The 24,066-nt window shown below is 41.4% G+C and overlaps 1 long non-coding RNA gene across 2 annotated transcripts; it reads left to right on the plus strand.

The window, feature by feature from the left end:
* Positions 1-237: 237 nt before the first annotated feature.
* On the plus strand, positions 238-24,066 carry LOC135296783 (uncharacterized). Of its 2 annotated transcripts, XR_010358786.1 has the most exons (4): positions 238-532; positions 3,748-4,169; positions 21,472-21,700; positions 23,445-24,066. It is a non-coding gene; the product is annotated as an uncharacterized LOC135296783 (long non-coding RNA). The 2 variants fall into 2 exon arrangements; XR_010358785.1 differs by lacking the exon at positions 238-532 and having other exon boundaries at positions 2,108-4,169.

Here is a 24,066-nt window from a genome sequence, read left to right on the forward strand (position 1 = left end):
AGGCTTCGCTCCGCTCACGGGCCGGCCCGGTGTGGCGTCGCTGGGTCCGGAGCGGCTCCGTGTCCCTGCGCAGAGCGGCGCCCCGGCCGTGCCCCGCAGCGCTGGCTGTGAGGGGCGGCGGCCCAGGAGCCCCTCCCGTGTCCTCCGTGTCCCTGGCACACAGGCTGCGGGTGCTCTCGTCTAGATGCCCGTATCCCCGCCCCAGCATTCCAGCAATGCGGGAACTCCAGCATTCCAGGGGGCCCGTCCCATGCATGGAAAGTATTGCTCTTCCATACGGTTTTCAGACTCAAGCAAGTGTTTGGGTTTTTTTTTTTTTTTTTTTTTTTTTTTTTTTTTTGTTGTTTTTTGTGTTTAGCTTGTATGTGCCCCACAGTTTTGGCTCTGTATTGTAAATAACCGCAAGTGACTTCATTTCTTCAATTAGAGGTCAGGCCGATATAGAAGCCCACAGTCCCAATATGCTGGCATTTTCCGGAGGAGATGTTAAATGTGCTTTAATCCAGCCCAGCTCGAGGTCAGATTGTTGCAGGTAAAGAGCAGAAGCTTGGGCTAAAGCTATCAAGTCAGGGAGATCTTAGTGTCTGAATATGATTGTAAATACTTGACTGCAACTAGCACTTTATAGGAATCATTAAATTTAATTATTGTAAACAATTAATGCACACCTTTAAACATTGTGCTAATATCTGTGCAGTGAAAAACTCACTGAATAAAATCCCAATATTTAAGGCCTGTTAATATGATTTATGCTGGAAACAGGCTGTTTCTTGCTCCATAGCCTTACAATCTGAAGGCACCCAGAAACTAAATACAGTGTAACAAATTTTCTTGCAATATTAAAACACTTCATCTTCCCAGATAATGACCTGCCTGTTCCTGAGTATCCACCCCTCCCAGTGGCAGGATGAGAAGCCAGGGTTGCTGCACACCTTGAAGTCAGGTCTTAAATATTGACTCCGTCAGAGAACAGGTGGATTTTGGAGGAGTTCAGCTTTGAACTCCTTCACCTCACCTCCAGTAGCAGCAGCTGGCTCAGATCATTGCTCGTGTCACACAGCAGGGTTATGTGGCAACATGATCTTTCCCAGGCTTTACAGGCCTGTGCTGGCTCTGCACAGCAGGCCATCCTTCTCCTCTGCCTTTGTTCAAAAAGAAGTCAGGATATGGCCAGAAAAAGAATAATCCCTTCAGGTTTTTTTTTCTTCCTCTCCTTGGAGAGTTTTCTTTGAAAGGTTTTTGTGGGTGTGTTATTTTCTTTTTGTTCCCCTAGCCTCTCTACTGTCTTGGAAAGTATAGTTGGGTAGGAAGGCTCCACGTTTAATGATTGGTAATCTGAGGGGTGGCCAAAATCCAGGGAACTGGATGCCTGAGGGAACTGGACTTGCATTACTAGGGTAGCATCTGTTCTGTGATTTACACGCTATATGTTTCTGTCAGCATCTTACTTTTCCCCTCTTCTGGACATTTTCCCCTGTCCTCTCATGGGGACTAAGGTTGCAGATTGCTGAAGTGATCTGATTAGAGAGAAAAAAAAGTTTTTATCCAAAACAATTCTCTCATGTAATATGAAGCCCAGCCCCTCACAGAGTTTTATAGAGAGTGCTTGAAGTGATGGAGGGTTTCACTGTGGAGTAGGAATGATGAACTAAGGTAGGAAGTAGGGAAAAAAGAGCTGAGTTGCACCCTGCTTTGTATAGGAAACTGCAGCAAATAAATTAGCAAGTAGTCCTAGCCATGATGGAGATGCTGAGACCCAGGAAAACCTGAAAAGGCAACAGCTTATTTTTGATTTCTAAATGGTAAGCATGTCTGAATATTAATAATTACTGTTTACACCTTGATAAACTCAAAGTTGATTGCACATTGCTGAAGCAGATGTTTATCAAACAGGTCTGAGCAGGATGGCAGGAATTCATTTGATCTGAGTTTGCACAGCACAAAATAAAGTTCTGTCTTGTCAACCATAACTCCTCAGCAATATGGGAATACATTAAAAACATCAGTAATTATAGAATGCATGAATATATATTCCTCTTTTCTGAATGACTCCTGTTTGGTTGGTTTTTTTTTTTTTAGTTTACCCTATAGTTTATCTCATCATTTATGGTATAATGCTTACATTTCATAAAATATAAACATATATACATATGTATAAAGTCATGGAAAATTTTCTTCTTTAAAGTGTGTGTGTGTAAATACACACACATACACACACATACACACACATGACTACAGACATGCACACACGTATTTTTAGGTATATATGCATGTCTGCTTCTCTTGAGGGAAAAGGGAAGTTCTTGGAATTAAGGACAGAATAAGAAATACTTTAATTTTCAGCTATTCTGGTTAAGTGTAAGGGTGAAACAGTCCACTGTTGTAAGTGGAAATGTTTATATAACCCTGGAGAAAGCTGTCACTGGAAATTGCAGAATATCTATTTTTTTGTGAAAATTTAGGTAATCAGTTTCATGTACATCAATCAATAACAATTCTTTATTGTACTTGGGGAAAAAAGACGTCTCTCAAGACCCCGTTCAGGTCTGTATCTCTAAATTATTTTGATTACTTTTCTTCTTTTTACTGTTCAGGAAGGAGTAGCTCATGCTCACTAAATTAAACCAAGACCTCAGAGTGTTCAGAACACCATCACCAAATGTTTGAGAGGCTGCACTAGGAAAGAGTCATTGTTAAGAAAGTACTCACATAATATTCAATGCTAGGATGATGACTATAGTAATATTTAGGGATAGTAACATTCAGGCTTTTAATAGTTCAATTATTTGCTGTGTCTTTTAATATCAGATAATTCTCTAAGAGGTGTGATTCATCTAGAAGGGAGGAAAAGGATCATTAAAGGGAAATCCCTTTTAATGCAAGAGCAGTGCTTGAGGTCATGCTTGAGTTCAGCACTTCTGTCTTCCAGGAGCTGTTCTGTTGCTTCTTTTCCTGGTGGAGAAGTGATAAGAGCTTGTCAGTGCAAAGGAAAGAGAGGGGGGAAAATCCCCTAAATATCTATCAGACAGAAAGATGATGCTTATTACTGAATCAAGTTATGACGGTAAAAAAAACAAACAAACAAAACCAAAAAACCCCAAATCATGTCTGCCACTTAGATAGCAAGAGCTGAACTGGTTTTGTGATTTTTTCCATTACACTCATCTGAATACAGTAAAAGAAACTCCAGATTCCAAAGAAGACTTTTACCAGGGTATTTACCAGGGTATACTGGCAAGTGACTGTACTGGACATGACATAGGGATTCTTATTTATGGCCTGGGGACAAGGCTTCCTGTGCTTTTCTCTTTTATTTTTTTTTAAAAATTTTTTTGGTGTGTGTATGAGCTCATTTTCTCCTTCTTTTTAATATTTGTGAGAGAAGTGTCAGAAGAAAAGGACTGGAACTGCAGTGGGTTCAAAGAGGCTGAAAGTTCAAATCTTGCCTTAGCCCCTTTTATTAACCTGAAGGTTAAGATGTAAGGGTGGTATTCTCCCATTAAGGATGGTGAAACAGTGTGAAAAATGAGCTATGGAGGCAAACACTGGACATTTTTAAGAACAGGTTTTATTATCTGTAAGGGGATTAAGTATGGCATTAACCACACTGAAGACTGGCAGTAACCATATACTTACCTGCTGGTCTGGAGGTTAGTTTCAGCAATGTTGTCTGTGAAATGCATGACAAAATTTAAGTGATATTGATAAAATCTTTGTAACTTGTTTTTACTCCTCTGATATCTGTAGATACTGCAGCAAGCCTCAGGGCCCTTAAGGACTGCAGACATAGCTATGTATAGCTACATTTGAGACAGCAGCACTGCCCAGAGTTACTGACCCTCTTCAGTGCACAGTACAGAGACATCCAACAAGGCCCCAGCAAGAAATAAGAGGAAGATCAACATCATTTCTGCTTAGGAGAGCAAGGTGGTTTCAGTAGATTTTGATGCAGGCTTGGACTAGATGTGTGGCTAAACTAAGTACTGCAGTAGAAAGCCAAATCAAAGGCCCATTGACCTCACTGCCTTGTTTCTCACAGACGTTGAGAAGCTGTCCAGGAAAGTACATAGAAACAGGCTGGATTGCTCCCAGTCCTGTGCTTTGTCACAGTTTCTTTGGGATTTGGAGCTGTGGCTTACATTCTGGTACGTCAATTTCTCAGTTGTATGGTAAGTTTGTAAATGTTTCTTTCCTCACACTTTTCTGTTATCATGCTGTTTAACTTTGACTACAGACTCTGTAGAATAGTCTTTTCTTGTGTTGTGTTTGCTGTACTTTAACACCTAGACACATGGTTATTTACCATGCACCATGGTCCCTGCTTCCAGAGAGTTACCATCCATGTGTAGCAGACTTCATTTAACTGTGAACTACTGCTGTCAGAATGATTTTTGATTTAGGTTGAGGGCTGTAAGCATAAAGCACTGCATAGACAGCACTGCAGAGGGATGGATTCTGCACAGGGATGTCTTTCCTTTCCAAACTGCCTTAATGCACAGAGCAGTGGATGGGTTTAGGTAGTGCAAGCCCAATCATTGTAGCTTTTAACTTGATCTTTAGGCTGGCATCACTGTTGTGCTACCAAAATGTCAGTGCACACCACACCAGGGGACTCTAAAGCAGAGCCTGGTTTTGGAGCTGTTTGCTTCAGCCAGCAGTTCAGCATCCATGAGTCAGCAAGTGATTAACAAATAAATAGCTAAAGATAATGCCTCATGTGAAATCAAGCAAGGACTACTGTTATTTTCCTTTCTATATTGCTATCTGATGAGATGATCAGCTATTCTAACTTCAGGTATGAAGTAAGCATTTAGCACAAAGCTATATCCTCTGGCAGTGGATGGGAAGGGTCAAGGAATGCAGCTAGCAAATACTTGCTCACTTAATTAAAACTCTTACTCCTCTCTCCTCTGTTCCTCGAACAATTTCAACATGTAATGCAGTCATTAAAACTTTCTTAGATAGAACAACCTGCTGTTCAGCAGACTTGCCAGTCTTCCAGATCTTTAGCATTCTGTATTGCTTTCCTAATGAATTCTAGTTTCACTGGAAGTTTTTACTTTCTCCCAAAATATAAGCAGTTTGTATGATCTGAATGGAAAAAAAAAACCCTGCAAACTGTTCCCATTTATTTATGTCAAATAATATATTTTGTTACCTACACTCCATTTATTAAGCTAACCTTACACTCTTTAAAATCAGTAAAACTATTTTGAATTGTTTTTAATTTCTATGTACTTGGTGCATATTTGAATGAGTGACTGTATCATTCCTTGACAAAATGGGAAAACTGCTGACACTATTTTCTCTCAAGATGGAAATATCTCTTCTCAGCAGCTCTTAGTGATGAAATTACATGGGGAGGGCTAAGTGAATAAAAAGTGACCATGTGAAGGTAATCTTTAGTCATGAATCATACAGCATGAAGCTGGTCATTCTTCTCTTCCGTAATTTTTGTAATTTCCCCCGAATCATCTAAATGTGGAGAAATAGCCATGAAATATCAGTTTCTGCAGTATTTGGTGAATGCTTCTGGCTGACTTTTTATGTTCACAATTTTCTAAACATGACAGACAGCAACACAGTCTGTTGAGCCTCTTGGGCTGTGTCAGGCCCATAACTGCTGCCACATGGTCAACATCTCTTTCAGGAACAGACTGTTTTGATTTTGTTAAAGAGAACAGAATGGTATGAGGGTACCATACAGAGCTTACTGTAAATCCTGTTTTAGAGTTACTAGTTTAGATGTGAAAATTAATCTCAGTTGGCACACCCTCAACCAAACTGGGGTTTTACCTCAAAAGTGCTAAGCATTCAATAGGTTTCAGAATCTCATGTGTTAAGAGGTTAACTACATTCTGGGGCTGTTCAAAGCTCACAGCCTTCAGTGACATTGAGGAAGTGCATTCATTCCTGGACTTTCAAAAGCAGAGGAAAGGCATTTCCTTTGTGTAGAGCAAATTCTGTGCATGAGGAATAACATGAGAGGCTTTATGAGTGGCCAGAAATTCAAGTTAGCTTTCCAAATGTAGAGAAAATCTATCCGCCCTGTATCAGCAGTGCCAGAATTTCCCCATGAAAAATACTTCCAAAGAAGGATATTTATTTACACATGGGAATTTACCATCATATGCTGAACTACATAACAGAGTCCATAGATTTTTTCCTAAAAGCTAACAGTCATCTTCCATCAGGGAAATGGTGAGTTTGCTTTGTAAACATGGGTTTAGTCAATGTCCACGTGGTGACTCTGATCATGTGTTTTAGCTGAAAAAGTACATTGTTTTCTTCTGAGTTCAGAGTGAAGGGACTCCCCATTTTTGCAATGACAGCACTTGCTAGTAAGACTAACATAATCATTGATTCCAAAGGTCACAGAGAGGATTTTTTAAGATTTCTGCTGTATACACCAGGGGAGTGTGTTTTCATGTCATATGCTCCCACTTTTGCAATTTTTGATGCTTCAGAAGCAAAAATTGTAGCTGCTTGCTACAAATTCCAATTTGCTCATTCAGGTGGAGAGAAGTAAAAGTAGTCTCAGACAGCTTTGAGAATCATATAGGAAAAGGTAGTCTATCATGTCTAGGAGATACTATAGATATATATGCATCTGTGGTGTATGTGGAACACCTCAAGTAATTGTTTCTGTCCACATGGTTCTCAAGCATTAACAAAGGACTGTCTGATCTGGATCACCTGGACCATGTAAATGCATCTCTCTGTGTTGACCTTCTTCATATGGAGCAGGACTCCCTTTTGGTGGGGCAGTGATGGAGTCCAGACCGTACGGAGCAGGCAGCTTCTGAGAGGCCATGGGTTTAAGTTTTTTTGGTCTGTCTGTAATAGTTCATTGTCCAGAAGTTTGTGGAGTAGCAGTCAAACAATTTAGAAGTCCAGCACACATCTCATCTTGATGTCCTCAGCCTCCTCTTTCTGCTGTTCTGCCATTTTTCCCTTTTATGGTCATGCACTTTGTCTAAACTAGTTATTTTAAAAAGAGATGAAAGGGAAACACTAATTGCTAATTCTCAAATTTCACTTGTTGTGAAATTTCATGAGAACTTGTGGCAGAAAAATGAGGAGCCCACAGACACTAACTATTCCATGGGATTTGTTACTTCAGTAAAGGCCTGCTCTGGCCTGAGCTGTTTCAATGAGGTCAGTTACATATGTCTGCATAGGTTTTCCCTGGCAATTTCAGCAGGTTTATGGCATCCTGTCATTTCCTGGACTAAATAAATAATTTCGGTATACATTGAGGACCAGCTGTGTATGATATTCTCCCAAAGAAACATCTGCATTTCAGGGATGGTACCTGTTTACAAAAATAAGAGAGAGAGAGAGAGAGAGAGAAAGAGAGAATGAGTATCAAAGAGTGCCCAGAGACACATAATCTGCTGAGAAATACACAACAGTGTATACTGGATATGCATGTAAATTATATTATTTAGCAATTATTCTATTAAGTAATGCATGGCCTGTATGCTCCAGTAAGGATATATATCTGTGCACATATGAGTACAGAGATGGTACAGAAAAAGAATAGAGAAAGCTAAATCATAAGGTGATAGAAGTAGCAAAATGCAAGGAACAAGAACAGAGACTGTGGCACAGTATTTACAGAGTGGGTGGTTCTCACAGCTTCCCCATGAATCCTTTGACACTCTCAGTAATAGATTTTCAGCTCTTCCCTACAAATCCTTTGAACCTTTGTGCCTTTCTGTTGCTATGAGCATGGTGTCAGGATACTGCACAGCAAGTCTGCAGGCTGTACCTGTGGGTGCACCCATCCCTGCTGCTCAGATCTGCCTGTGTGAACACCCCATGGCTGCTGACTCTTGGGGTAGCCAGGGCAGTGTAAGATCAAGTCTGTCTGCCCTGATAGCATCCTTTCTGCTCATCTCACTACCTGAGCAGGAAAGTGTCTCTTTTAGCATGTCCAGTGGTTCTGACAGCACTGTGATCAGTAATTGCCGTGATTCATAAACTGTATCCTGAGAGGGGCTTAATCTGAGTCACTTCAGTGTGATGGAAAATCAAATTGAGTGATAAGCTTCAAGCTTTTCTAGTGATCCTTCAAGATTGTCAGTCCTAGGAACAGCATGTCAGCATCTGAGTGGCTCGCTAGGTATGCTCTGACGTGGTCACTTTCACCATGCCCCTGCAAGTACACTCAGCCTGGACATGTCTGCTTTATAAAAGTTCTCCACCTGAAACAACAGTCCTTAGTTATTCCTGGTCACAGGCCAGGACCTCAGCATGCATCATTCCAGGAGTCCCTGTGCTTTTGTGACTGTTTACTCTTCTGGCTGCAGGTCCATTACATTGGCCATAGGAGCAGGTGTGATATGACCTATCTGTGTTTTCTTTCTATGGTATGTTGCATCCCTAGAGGTCCAGGGAGAAAGTAACCCTGCACCCTCTGCCTTTGAAATAGATTCTTGTGGAGATTCTTGAAAAAGAAAGATCTGTTCTTCCCCCCTTGGCTGCCTGGCATGTCTTTTTAACTGGGCATTAATGAAAGCAGGGTTATCTCCAACCTCGTGTTCTGCAGAGATTAGCTCCTTTATAGATAGGACAGATGGTGCCATAGAGGGAACAGTTTACAACAGGCCAAAGTAGAGCTTTGCTGTTACTTCAAAGTTCAAAGTGTGAGTCTTCAAACTCGGAGGAAACTTCCTGGTACCAGAGCCATTCCAGGCACAGAGGGTGACTCCTTCCGAGGAAGTCCTGCACGATTCTGATGAAGCTCTGAAGTAGTTTGTCTGCTTCCACTGAACTCTGCATAAAACCCCCACAATGCTGTTGTAGTGCACAGCTAATTTGACATCTGAATTGCTTATCAAAGGTAAATCCCCTAGCTGAACATTCACCACTGCATGAGCATTTTGCAGGTTAGAGGCACCTACGCACACTTACCCATTTCTTGCCTTGTTTCAGTACTCAGTGTATCTGCTTGATGTTAAGCCAGCACTGTTATCACCAAGAGAAAGTTGATCGGTTTCTCAAGAATTAAATTAGACCATGTGTTTTCATCTCATGTCTTAATTATAACCACAATCAGGAAAAACCAGTTTACTGAAGTGTTCAGCATTGCTGGCGTTAAAACCTAGTTTCCTGTTTTTTCTATGTTTGTCAACCCCTCTTTAAAAAAAAATAAAAGTATCAGAGATTGGTCTCCACAGTGAATATGGTAAAGGGAAGAATGAGGGAAAGCCTGACTTAAAATAGGTAATTATTTTCTAGGGACAAGGATAAGGAAAAAAACCCCATAATTTTGTCTTTTTTAAAAAAAATACATAATTTTGTCTTTTAAAAAAATGCCACTAACTTTTTATTTAAATTGATCTGATGATCCAGTCTTAGGAGCAGAGACCTGATTTCTTGCAATAAAAAGACTTATTAATCCGGGATGAGCCATTTGCCACTCAAAGAAATGTCAGTCCAAACCTACTGCTATTTGCATTTGTGGATAGAGATTTTTTTGCCTGCCATCCAAGAAATATGCTCTGGTTGACCTGAAACTGCCAAGAGTCAGAGTAAATACTTCCACGTGTCTTCAGGGTGAAGGCAAGCAGAAATACCAATTCCCCCTGTTGCCCAGTGGCTCAGGGAGCTGTCATGTACCCAGTGTTGCTGTTCCTGCCTCTACCATGGAAGGCCAGGTGAAGGTAGGGGCAAACCTACCTTCCCTTTACCCTTCTAGGTGATGTAAGGAAACCTGCAAGCTATGTTGGAGCATAGAGTGTGAAGAAGGAGTCTTTCAGTCCCTCTTATTCAAAGTCTGGTTCTTAATTAATTTTTATTATTTAAAGGTAGGAGGGAAAACCACCAAGGAATTAGGTTTCATCATAAACTAACAATGAGAAATCTTACTGAGGCTATTCCAATTAAGAGTTAAACATTTCTGGATAGGGAGGTGAGACTCAACATGCAAGGTCAGGAGCACAATACCCTGGACTGTACCATCTGGTGATATTAGATGTAGAAAAAGAGCCTGCGTCTCCTCACATCCCAAAATACTAACCAAAGGTTCCTTAGTTAAAAGTTAGGGGTCTATAGCACTGTCTCTATGTTCTCTACTTTGTGCCCTTTGTTTTTTATGCTTCCAGTGCTGCAAGTTTTCTAATGAGTAAAAGTGCAGGTGATTTTTTTTATATAATATATATATATATATATATACACACACACACACACACATATATATATATATATATATAAAATTAAAATAACCTGATATTTTCAGGTTAATAAAATGAACAAAAAAAAAAAATCTGCATTTTCGCACAGATCAAACCACTTTTACTGATTTTTTTTGTTCTTATACTAAACCAGAACAACTTCATGCAGAGATGAATTGCCATCCTGTGTGCTGTAACTGTGTGCTCCCCACAGTGTGATGGAGTATGTTCCATCCCCTTAGAGATCCAATATTGCCCACTGGGTGCAACTGTGCAGGGTGATCCAGAGGAGGTTTGCTGCAGCCCAGACCTGTAGGGCAAAGCTGGACATCCAATTCCAGCTCCTCACTGGTCCAAATCAAGATGGGAGGCAAAAATGACATAATGACTTTGTAAATTAAAAAATGGAACTTGTCCCTATCTCATAGTTTTAGTGCCCTTTGTCTTGCTGTCAGGCATGTAGAAGAGGGGAATATCAGTGACTTGGAAAGAGCCTGGTGTTACCTGAGTGGCAGCTGAGACTTGGTGATGATTGCTGGCAGCTGAAGTTGGAGAACACTCCACTTCAACGCTGGGGAAACTGTGGATGCAGAACAGATTCTATGGGAGATGGGAAACTGGGAGCTGAGAAGCTGCATAAGGGAAGCAATTCAGTCTGTCAGTTCATTCATCAGCACTACTAGAGTAGAAACAAACTGGGATCTGGAAAATAAGTGATGGAAAAAAACACCAGCTCCTCCTAAGACCTAAAATATGGGGTGAGAAAAGGAAACAACTGGAGAAAAAAAGATCAAGTAAAGGAAGAACCAAGTGGCATGGGGATAAGAGGAGCCATGGGGAAAGGCTATGATGAGGAGTCAGAAAATGGGAAGGTGAAGACTGTCAACAAAATGTCCAATACTACAAATTTTGAAGTGATGAAGACTTAGTCAAAAGGGTTAGAAAAAGACTGGAACTTGGTAAAGCAAGGAAATAAGAGCTTGGTGGCAAAGCTTGAGGAATGGAGACTGAACACTGAAGACAACAAAATTAGAGGGATAGGAAGAAGCAAGTGCAACCTGAACAAGGAGGACTGAGGAATGAAAAGGGGAAAATGTGAAGCAGTGGGCATAGACGTTGTGTGTCCCACTGCACAGTCTGTGTTTGAGCATGGTTTGGTGTTCCAACTCGCTGAGTTTTGCCATTTCTACACCAGAGATAGAATGTGCCCATCACTTTTCTCCCACACTTCTGTTGCTCTCCCTGAGGCTAAAGAACTCTAAAGTCACTAAGTGTGGTACAGAAGAATGCCTGTTTCCTTCACCTAATACATTTGTCCTGGGGAATCAGGGATATGAGACAGAGAGAAAAGGACATCCCCCACATGACCAGGACCTCCACCTTGCTTGCTGTCTTGTTCTGAAGCTGCAGGCTGAAGAGAGATTGCACCAAGAGCAAGCACAACATGTGGTGAAGGCAGTCACATGATGCCCTGGGAAACTGTGCTTATTCTCCTCTTTGCCACAAAATTTCTGTGTGGTGCTGGAAATTTTTTTGAAACCTACCTTGTCAGAGGTGATGACTGACTGGGTGCTCCTTGTATTACGCATGTGTGGGTGGAGATTTCATGTCTGACGTGAACGAGTGCTGAGTTCTCACAGCAGAAGCTGAGGTAATACACACTGGGCTTTGGAGACAGAAAGTCGAGTATTAAACAAACTGAGAAATTAAGTCCTAAGGAGTACAAAAAAGTAATGGAAAGTTTTGACCTTAATCACGTTGGGCTTCAGTTCCCTATGTGTAAAATGGGGATTGTACCACCCCCTCATGCTGCAGGGCTTACCAACAAAGGTTAGCTCACATTCAAAGACACTCAGATGCTTTGGTGGTGAGGCAAGACCAAGAGTCCCTGAGTAATTTTATTTTTAGAGCCGTGTTTGATGAGTAGGTAAAGTGTGAGGCTAAGCACTGAGCAAAGAGCAGGACATGAAAGCCCAGAAAGCTGCTCACCAGATAATTACCTTTGCAGCCTGTGCATGCAAAGAGATGGCAGTGGGGTGGGAAAAGTCATTGTGAGATCATGAAAGAGCTCTTTCCTAAGGTAATTTAAATTTTACAATTTTCTCTCCTGAGTGTTTGGTTTGTAAATGCCCAATAAACATTTTTGTGTGCAGTATAAATGTGTTGGCAAGATGTTTGGTGAAGTTTGGTGAAGACATTTCTCTCTGCCTCTAATGTGTGATTAGTTATGCTTTCCTCATCATGGAGTAGTACACTGTGTTGGTGAATAATTTTTGATATTAATTCTATTATCTTAATTAATATGTTGGTGTTCATAATAGTAGGTTCCTAGAAAAGCAAGCATCATGACCATTTTATATATCTATTCTCTCAATATTTGAAATGTGCATTGAAGAGTTGGAAACAAACCCTGTATCCCTGGATCTTGCTCTTTTCCCTTAAGATGAAACAAGGCATGTATTGTTGTTCCAGTCACACTGAGTTAGAAACACTGTATAATTAAACAGGTCTGCAGTTTACCTTGGAGTCCAGTGGTTGTCTCACCATTTAGCATAACTAGAGTCTGGGACAAATAATTATTTAGGAACATTGAGCATAGCAGAGGAAAAATACAGATCTGATATAGAAGAAAGTCTAAATGAACCTTGATTTCACAAGAAGATGGATGGTTATGATTTGATGGAATCAAAAGAGCTTTTGGTATCAACAGCTGAAATGCAGGGACATGGATGAGGAGTCTGGCTTTGGAACTAAAGGCAGTTTCCTAGAACTGACCTTTACCTGTACGTTTATGAGGAAAGGGGTGCTCCTTTCAATTGCACTGAGAGTGTGTGGAATCCCCTCTGATAGCTGATCATGAAACTGTCACTGATAGTTTTAAAGTCATACATTTGGTGGTTTGTTTTTTAAAAATTTCTGTGAGTCACAGGAATCTGTGAGGCCACTTGTAAGCAGGGGAAGAAAAAAGAAACCTTCTACAATGTAGGTCACTAATTCTCAAAAAAGTCAGTGGAGAAAAAATAAAAGCCCCTAGTATAAGTCCTTTCAGTAATCACTATTTTGGGTACAGAAACATTTAATTTCTGAGCAAAAAAGAACCCACACCCTTGTTTTCTTCTCCACCATAATTTATTCCAAATGTCATTACAGTCTATAGATTCAGAGAAATGAATCTGACAACACGTAGAACACGTATTAACATTTAGTAACATCTTAAGGTTAAATATACACAATTTTCTTGTAGTTTGTCTTCACTAGTGTCTTCTCTTAGTCTCAGACTTGAGTTTTCTCTTTCATATACTCTGCATTCACAGCAGGAAATGCAATGTCTTTTCTACCCTTTTTTAAAAGCCTTTTGCAATGTTTAAAAATGTAGCTTAAAACTAAGGCCAAGCTTTCTTTAATTTCACTGTGAAAATAATGAATAAAATGTAAATGAAGAGATTGTGCTGTTTCTTACTTGGTCTTGTGCTGCAGCTCTATCTACAGCTGAAATTGTGAGCCTGACATCAACTACTGGAATATGTTTAAGATTAGTTATTCTGTGAGCAGAAAATACTGTAGGCCTTGACCTGTAATTTTTCTTCACTAAAAGCTCCTTCTCTCCAATCTCATGTATCTCCTTTAGACAACTAATTCTCTGCTGCATTTGTTGGTTTGGCTTTTTAGGATTTGCTCACAGCAAGCGCTCTCAGTAAGGTTGGTACCTTCCTACCATTGCATGAAGGAAGCAATGAGTATCAGGAGCTCTTAAGGTGTATCTGGGGATCTGGAAGAGAGCACAGAAAGAGTAACACAGTTCAAGGAGGTATTCATCTCAAGCCATTAAGGGCCCTATTAATGAGGTTTTATCACATATATGCTGTTAGAGAGCTTCTAGATTATCTGGTTAAATGTCTGGAAGATTATCTTTCTGGCATACCTTCTCCAGAATTTATTTTTTTTTTCCTACTACAGTACATTTGAACATTTAGTTTATAATCTGGAAGAACATATCTATTTGTTATATTGGCCTACTGCTTGCAAACACATGAACTTTGGCCCTAAACTCTAATTTTTAAAGAACAGTGAAAAAAATTAGGAGGCAGGTCAGTGTAGGTAGAGTTCATATCTTATCTGAACAGCTGATAGAGCTGGAAAAAACAGAGGAAAATTGAATGCACAAGCCCTTCCTCCACTTTTAAATAGAAGATTCTGTTTTCAAATGATGAGGCATATTTGCATGTTGGAGACAACATCTTTCACTGAGAAATTTAAAAGGCACAAAATTTTGAGCTGAGGGAAGACCAGCTTGGTTTTTGATAGGCTTCTCCTAAAGAAGATGGGCAAGGTGCTAATGGTAGAAAAAGTCAAACAAACCCCAGTGGCTCGAGATCAAAACTACACAAGTTCAAACGAGACATTAACTGCTCATAACTAAATTACAGTTAATCGTTATCAAGACAAATACAAGGTGAATCCAAGATCTCTTGAGCATCAAATCAAAACAGGACAGCTCTCTGGATGAAAAGTGTCAGCCAGACACCACTTGAATGCAGCTAACTGTATTTGTACAGGGGTGACTAGGAGACTTGCAGCATTGGGATCATTGAAGGATTGTATTGTGTTTACATATGCTTCTATACTGGAGTAAAAGACAATAATTATGCTGATAGAAGTTAGAGCTTTTTTAATAAACTGTGTTTGAAGCCAAAATTGTATGATTCCATAAAAAGTCCACCCCTAATTTACAAAGTTACTTGCCAAAAAATCTTGGGTTACCTGAGGAGCTAAGTGACTCTTTTTGTATCTGTTTGTTGTTTGTTTTGTTTTCCTTAATTTGGACACTGAGTGAGAAGGCTCCTGAAACTGGGTTAGCCCAGGTGAAATAGAGCTCTGTGTGTAGTCATTGAATAGGAAGTCTCTTTACCAACATCCACAGCCTCTTAAACAAAGGTAGAGTGAAACGTCATCCTCTGAACCCATTCAAGAAAGGAGACATAGCTCTTCCCTGTAGGGACTGTATCCACAGAGCACTTATGGGTCATAAGGTGCACTCACTTCTATGAAAACAAAATGGCCAAATCAGGTAATGAACATCCTTGTGCAGTTATGTTTTAACTGAATGAGGCGTACACAAAAACAGCAATAGCCTCCTTTGGCAGGTATATAGAAAAATTATTTTATATATAAGGTAACTAGTAATTATTTTTTAAATGGCTACCTTTGCAACTCAGATAATATTATTGTTTACTTTGGGGTGTCATATTTTCTATGTACTGGACACCCAAAAGAAACTCAAGGAAGGGCACTCATGCAGCACTGTAGAACAATCTCCTTGGTTTAATACCACTCTAAATGACATCACCAAACAAAGGCAAGTGGGGTAACCAGTCACTTTTGAATGGTTTGCCTGACAAAGGAGTGAGCTTATGAGTGCATGTTGGTCTGCATTACTCCTGGGTTGCTGAAACACTGATCTCTATGGTTTTCTGGCACAAGTGTTTAATACTGCTGCAAGCCTTTAGCGTTTCCCTGTCTAGCAGTCACAACAGAGGGTGGTTGTATCTTGTGAGGGTTGCCTCTGGCCAGTACTGTGACAAGGCTGCCATGGCTGGAGGGAGAACATACATGATCCTCCTGCTACTATTTTACCACTGAGAATCTGCTGCTGTTAATTAATTAATTAATTAATTAATAAAAAAGAGAATTAAGAAAGTTAAGTGCAACATGCTGATCTAGGAAAGAAGGTCAAACCACTTTCATCCTTTCCTGTCTCCCTTTTTTCCCTGAGTATTTATTACTTTTTCTTCAAATAACAGTAGTGCTGCTGCAGACCTTCAATCTCTCTTAACCTCATAGATTCTTTTCATACCTGTCAGTGGCCACAACAGACTAGCTATTGCTTAGAGACAGCTGTTGACATCCAACCCGTTTTATTTGCCTTAGCTACATGATCGGTGTCACCCCAAAAGAGATTTATCTGCTTCACTTGCTGGCATAGCTTCTTCAAGAGATGGCAGATTGAAGTCATGGGTATGTTGTGTTTCTGTCTTCTGCTATCTGTTCAGTGGAAAGGCCCATCCTTGCTTCTCTGGTCTGTAGTAAAACTGCATGCTAAAGATATGTGCATGTAGTAATGAAGAACCTCTGTGGAAAATAAAAACCACTATATTCTTAGAAATGGATGGCCTGTGCAAGTGGTGAGTGGAATGGTCAATCATATCAGCCCACTTTGTGTACCAGATGTGGGAGGATGTGGCCATGCTAGTGAACATCTATATTGGTATAGGCTATTTTAATGATGCTTGACTGCTTTCTTCTAAGCAATAGCTTCTCTTTTTTTTTTTCTCTCTATCTTTCTCTCTCTCTTTTTTTTTTTTTTTTTACAGAGGGGAATGCCAGACTTGACTAACAAAGACAAGAGCAGACTAAAAGTTTCCTTAACAGGAAGCCACTAGCTCTCCACTTAGCAAGTGGGGAGGCAAAGCCTTTAAAAATGCTCAGACTTTCTTATGCAAATTTCAGTTACACATAAGTTTTGGGAGAACTTCTTCAACAGTGAATTGAGCAGTCTCTCAGCAACTATAAATGCACAGTACACAAAACTGTGTGCAGCACAGCACAGAAGTCTAAAGGTGAGGGTGCTTTCAGGTGTCCCAGCGTGTTGTTCCACTGTTTCCAAACAATCTAGTTTTGGCTGAGGGTAATATATTTTTTAAGAAAAGCATTAAAAAAGCTATAAAGCAAAAATAGAGCATTTAAAGACAAACTAATGCAGTCCCTCTAGAGCAACATGACAGTTTCTCAAAGGAAGGCATTTATTATGGTTGTAGTCAAATAGTTTTTGAGTGACTGAAATACCTGCACATACAATTGCCATTATTAGAAAATGTCCCAGAGCCCTGTCAGAGATCAAGGATGCTTTCCAGCTGCCCTTCTCACATACATCAAGGAGATAATTTTTATCTCCAGACTGTTCTGCCTTGGACATGGAAGCTGTATGCATACTTTCTTTGTAGCCTCGGTGATGCCAGTCACACGATAAAAAGATAAGGAGGTGAGCAGTGACTGAAGCCTTGTTCAGTGGTGAGATACCATCAGAGGGTAAAGCAGAAAGGGTGGTAAATGAGAGATAGGCCATTGTTAACAGATCGTCCTCATGGTAAAATGGAACCTTATGGATGTGAAGCAGTTCTGCTGAGGTAAAGAGCCACTGCAGCTGCTATAATGGCCTTCATAGAAAAGCAGTGATGGTACCAAGATCTCTTCCCTCTGGACCTCTGTCTGTCTCTTGCAGACAGCCACAGAAAATCTTTGTGTAGGTTTCCACTGGATTTTGTGGAACAGCCTGCAGAGGGCAAGGGTCTTGGTGTGTGTTAGATGTTGCCTTGTAACTACACTGTCTGACACACACCTCAGAGCTGAAGATCATTGTGTGCCTGGCCCAAGGGCTGTCAGAGAGAGACCAGCCTGTGGCTGTCCTTTTACATTGGAGTGAGCTACCTGTGGCTGAGGTATCTGCCTGCTCAAAGCAGGCACAAAGCCTTAGGATAGTGTTGCTTCATGAGCTAATGCAGGGTAAGAAGTGCAGTCAGTCATTTTTGCTCTGGGACCAGTTTCCTCAGCTCAGCCCCTTCACAGATCAAAGGCACAGTGTTAAATCATGATGACATGGCCATACATCTTCACAAGGACTGTCTGCCTACTCACCAGCTCTTGGTGTGCAAGACCTGGGCTATATCCTTACTTCTGCTATGGCATCCCTCTGACCATGGGAGTTTCCTCATCCATCAAGCATGGATAGGGGTGGTGCTCTCCTTTGTGAAGTCTGTTGCTGTGTGAATGAAAGCAGTGCACAAGGGAGAAAATTGTGAGAGAGCAGAACTCAGCACTGGCCTGCTGCAGCTTACGGTGTGCTGCTGTGCTGTGGGTACAGAGTGACAGCTGTAATCCTTGTCAGATAAGGGGGGAGGAGGTCTCTTTGCTCACTTTGCTTGTCTTCTTGAGGAAGCAAGCCTTTTTATCTATGTGGCTGACACCTGAGAGAAATTACCATTCTCTAGGGAACTGAAAGTGCTTTTTGGTACATCGGAGAATTTTATTCCTTAATAGAGAAGCACAGAACTTTTTACCTAGAAATAACCCTGGCCAAATAAACTGTCTCTAGCTGTCCACAGCCTTAGGTTATCACACAGCCACACATGCCACACACCAGCAGATAAAGTGCTTTGGGCCCTGCTGGAAACTGGGAGATGGTTAAGGAAATTCCTGGGTACTACAGATGGCAGCAGTGGAAGGAATTACTCAGGAAGCAACAGGGTTTTTTTTGTGACTCAATGCTGATCCTTTACGTCTGCCTGTTGTTAGACCAACTGTGCTGTGCACAGTCACTGTCTTTCTCATGGTGTTTAAAACTGACATTTTGACACTTTTTAGCATCAACAGATGCTACAGCACTGTTTGCAATATCAGGTTGAGATCAGTTTTTTATGGGTCATGACAGACAAGATAAGCAATTTGGGCATTCATTCTGTGCTACCCCTGCCCTGAGACCAGGCCTTGAAGACCTCAGCTGATTGTGACAGATACCCCTATTACCTGTTCTTATACACTTACAACGATAGGGCTTTCACACTTGCTGTTGGTGATCTGGTCCAGCACCTCCTTAGTTTTACTGACTGGGGGTGACTCCTCACATTTACATTGCAGCTCCTTAACTTGTGCACTCTGCAATTGGAGCCAAGCAGTATAAACATCATTTGGCACCAAACACTTCCACTTTGCAGAAAATAAGCAAATTATTCTTTTTCCTATTGAAGAAATGTGGGGAAATTACTTTTTCGTAGTGTAAATATCTGGTTTCAGAATTTGCTGTCTGTCTTCATGATGAAAAGCCAACTAGGAGAATCCACCACTGCGGGTTGGATGTCTCAGGTGCCTCTGTGCCCTGACCTGCACTTAGGACCAGTGACAGCACCAAGTCTTAAACACCATACAAATGGCACATGCTGTGACTGCTGTTGGTACTGATAGTAAAAGATTTTAAAATTGTGGAAAATTTGGGGAGTTAGAGAGAGGGCTGGGCTTGGTGTGCCCTGGGAAAATGTGTAGAGTGGGCCTGTGGGAAACACTGGGCCTTGTGTTTGCCAGATCATGTGGGGTTGCACCTGTGTGGCCAGTGTGAGATGGATGATGTAATTGTTGGACATGATGATTGTTTAGATATAATTGTTGTTTGGTCGTGGGAAGAGTCATGAGAAACTGTGTTCAGGGGTTTGTGGGGGGGATCACGGGAAGCCTGTGCTTGGATGAAGTCAGTGTATACAATAGAACAATATAAGTTTAATGATTGATATGTAAGTTATGGAATGATGGAATATAAAAACATGTTTGTCCCCATGGTGGAGTCAAATTTGGGTCTGCACCCCTAACACCCAGAGCTCTTCAATAAAGCACCTGCATATAATCATTCCGTAATTATGTGTTCCTGAACACTAACAGTACCAGTCCTGGCAGGGGCCAGTTCAGTCAGCAGGGCTGCAAAGTCGGGCACCGCTTCACTCTGGCACTTCACAAATCTGCAGCAGAGCTGCAGGCCGTTGTGATGGAGGTGGGTTGGCGCATATGTGGGCAACTGAGTCAGTCTGTGGGTGGTGGGAGGCTGGTGCTCACATTTGGTGACCTTGTTCCACCCCCAGCCATACCTGAGCATTCTCTCACTATGTCCTGGGCGTGTTTCTATTCTTGGTTGTGTGAGGAACAAGTGGTTCCTGACAGACATCAGTGGTTTCACCTGTGCTGGGCAGTGGCATTCAGCGTGTGCCCTACACACGTCATCTGGGTGATCCTGGTGGGTGCTGACACCAGGTGGGTCTTGGCTGTCACAGCCAAGGCAGCAGAGTGAGACAATGAGTGGCACAGGGTAGCCTGGAAAGCTACATTCCTACCATGGTAACACCATTAAAGATTTTAAGGACTTCCTGCAGAAGTAAACAAAAATGAGCTTAAGATCTCTTTCAAAAGCCTTCAAAGAACTTCAGAACAGCTCCTATGCCCCCTCCTGTCCTATGAACTTATCTTTTAACTTCACTGTTACTAACCAGACAGTTAAGCAAAGAGCTGGATCCTGAATAAATTAGAACAGATCAACTGAAGTCAACAGCATAACAATGTTATTTTAGTACCAGGGTGTGGTACAAGCATCAAATTAAAAATCAATTTATTATCTGTCTGGATATAAATTCATGGTGTAGGTCCTCATTTCCCCATACTATCCCATTCTGCTAAAAATTCCAGCAGACGAATTTATCTTGCTTCAGCATGAATGGGTCTGCAGTTTTTGCTGCTGTGAGTCATAATCAGTAGTCACTGCCTGCAATTCCCTTATAACTTTTCTCTTTCAAGGGTGGTCACTGTACTTCCTCCTTACCCAGCAAAATTCTGTCCTCCAGTATCAATTTCAAACATGCATGTATCATAAGTCCACTTGTATATTGATTCATTACTGTGCCTCTGCTTAATTTACCAAAAATTTTATGTTAGCCAAAATCTTGTAATTGCATAATAGCAGAAAAAATGCAAAAGAATACCACTTGCATCATTTATACTGCTCATTTACCAATATTCCTTGATGCATCTATTTCTTGTGTACCAAGTATGTGGCAATTTCACACAAATTGACTGCCAGTTCCCTGAAAGTGACTTTTAGCTATATGAACCAGGGGAAAACACTATTATTTTCCATTTTTATTTTTCATTTCCCAACAACAACCAATTTAGTTCAAAATTGATATTTCGTAATAACTGAAATGAAGATATTTTCTACCAGACTCTCCTGATGACTTTTTACTGTAAGATGGGCAACACTGGACAGACGGAAGCAGATCATTTCCACTAAGAAAGGTCATCAGCCCTATTGCAAAAGTGGCCAGTTCCAGCGGGACTTATAATGACTAATTTTTAATGAAAGTTTTTTCAAGTCTGTTGGTTTACTCATTTTTGCTCTACTCTGACTTTCTACATTTTCAACTGTTTTGACAAAAGCTCCAGCACTTCTGAAGGGCAGCTGTTTTCTGCTCTGCTCTGTTTCTAAAAATTGCCTAAAAGCATTTTAATTTTAAGGGCATGTAGTCCTTCAGATAGAAATGTCAGCTCTAAAGTAGAAAACAATTTTTCTCTTTTTTTTGGTTAACCCATTTTTGGCCTGGCAAACATAGGTGTGATTTTATTTTTTTTCAGCTACAGTGGAGTTTGTTGATCTTGCTTCAGCTGAGGTAAGTAGCTGATCTCATGAATATTGTTTTTACAGGAGTGAGACTCTGCTGACGTTCTTTGGCTTCCTGTTCAGTGAGGCTGTGCTCGGCATCCTCGGATTTAAGCACAATGTGAATTTTCTTAGACTTCACCCTCCAGACCTCATTTTGTTTCATCAGCCCTTCCCTGCCTGTGAGTAATGATCGTGATCACATCATGCGGTGGCTGTGGGGAAGGAAGGTCCCCTCGGCTGCAGCCCTTTCGGTGGCAGCAGTGTGGGTGAGGTAGGTGCCTGTGGGAAGGACAGGGAGCAGGTTTCAGGCAGTTTCTGGTGGCATGTAAGAGATGCAGTGCGTGGTGATTCACCCCCTCAGCACCATTATACCTTCAGATTATGAGTGGGTGAATCCTGTAAGGTCGTAGGCACATTATAAAAATAAACACAGACCTCTGAGGTAGATAGGTTACAGGTGAGGGGGCAGTAGTGTGGATAAATCAGATCATTCCTCTTTTTTATAAACACTGAGAGCAAAATCAACTGTTCTTATTGCCAGGCTCCAAGGCTTTGCCTCCTATTTGCATTGCTGGCATTAGTGTGCAGTGCACGTCTTTGACACCAAGGAGAGGTCCTGCCTATGTAAAACTTTTTGAGTGCATTTGAAGGTGCTGAGTGCTGTTTTCTGGTGCCAAACCACAATAATAACAATGGGGTAGCAAGGAACTTCTCTGAGACTTACTGAGACCAGAATTAAAGGTCATGCATGCCCACACTTTTGTTTTGAGATATTAGTTAGGGAGGGAAGTAGATGGAGGGGAGAGATTATCCCCCTCCACTCAGGGCTCATCAGAGCACATCTAGAATACCATGTCCAGTTTCACACTCTCCCTTAAATACAGGGAGATTGGGGCATGTTCAGCAAGATGTTAAGGGCTGGAGCACTTAGAGGAGAGGCTGAGGGATTTGGTGTAGTCCAGCCTGATGCAGAGAAGTCTTTGGAAGGACCTAAGAGAAAACCCCCAGCACGTACAAGGGACCAGAAAGAAGATATTGCCAAAATCATGACATCACAACACACTGGGAGGACAAGCAACAAGAGACTGAAGTTGAAACAAGAGTCTGGTGCTGGATATAAGGATACACTTTCCCAAGGAGAGAGAGTCAAGCACTAGACTGGGTCACCCAGTGAGGTTGTGCAGCCTCTGTTCCTAGAGTTTTTCAAGACTGGTCAGACAGAGTCCCAGGAGACCGTGTCTGAGCTTAAAGCTGTGTCTGCTTTGAGCAGGAAGCTGGAGTAGAGACTTGACATCCCTTCCAGCCTGATACTGTGGGATCCTGTGTCTAGGTATCCCATACTTGGAGGTCATGGAAAGTTTTAGGCGAAGCTTTTGGGTGAAGGGTTGAAAAGATTAAAAATAATGCATTTTAAGCCCTCTCTCCAGCTCTGACCAACTGATTTCACTCCAGTCCAGCAGCAGTGATACTTCCTCTGATTTCTCTAACCATGATTAGGCATTGGGTTCATGCACATCTTGTCCTGGCAGCTCAGAGGACAGGGTGCTGAGCAGACGAGAGAGGGTGCCCACTGCCTGAGGAGATTCTAATGCTAAAACAAGGTTTAATCAAGTGGGATTGGTGGAGCCTTTGGGATGCATTGTAGCCTTAGAGATAGGAACAGAAATCCATCTTTGCCCAGCAAGATATACCCAGTGGGATAGCTTGGCAAGTAAATTGTTGATAGAGATACAATGCATGTAACATTGGCCAATTTTGACAGTTTTAGTCTCCACAGAATACAAAATCAATATCACACCACAGCATTAAATTAATTTCCTCAGAATACAAAATCTCCTCATAATACAAAATCAATATAATGAAAAAATTGCAATTATTTGTGGTATTTCACTTTCCAACCTAAAATTAGTTGTGTGCAAATTCATCACCAAGACTAGGGCACTCATGTTGCCTGTGGGGCAGTCACTGTTCTCAACAGTGCCACTGTATCATACTTTTTTCTTCCTTCCTTGCAGATCAGAAATTTGGTGTCTCTTCCTTCCCTGTGGATCCCAGTGCTGAGAAGCCAGCAGCAGTCAAGAGAAGTCACATTGTTTGTGTGTTGGTGGTTTTCTTATGAATGCTGGAATTACCACAATTGTATGAATAATTCATTCATGAAAATGATGCTTGAAAAAGAAAAGTACTCTTCTATTATTCTTGGAAATTGTTAACCCAGTTACTTTTTTTTGCCTTTGCTGTGGTGGGACCTGGCAGTGGCTGTCATTGAGAGCCAGCAAGTTCATCTCAGTGAAAGTTAGAGAGGGGGGGGGCAGGAAAGATGGAGGCCCTTCCCCGCTGCCACTGATGGCTTTTGTGGGTGTTCTCAGAAAGTCCTGCCGGGCGTCCCGGGTGACTCACCGGCAGCTGACTGAAGGCAGGCAGGAGGCCAGCAGCCCCTGCACAACTGGAAAGTACACAGCCATCCCAGTGTGTGCCAGAAAAAGGAGAAGATGACATGCAGCGATGTGTCTGTCTGCCTGTCTTGTCTGTCTGTCACAAGGCTAGAAAAAACAGTTCTTTGTAGGATCTATGGAAGCTTAGTGCTGTGAAGTCAACTTTGTTCTTGCAAGAGGGACTGTTGGATGGTCAAGTGGA

Source organism: Passer domesticus, chromosome 3, assembly GCF_036417665.1.
Source record: "Passer domesticus isolate bPasDom1 chromosome 3, bPasDom1.hap1, whole genome shotgun sequence".
In the NCBI taxonomy this organism is placed as follows: Eukaryota; Metazoa; Chordata; class Aves; order Passeriformes; family Passeridae; genus Passer; species Passer domesticus.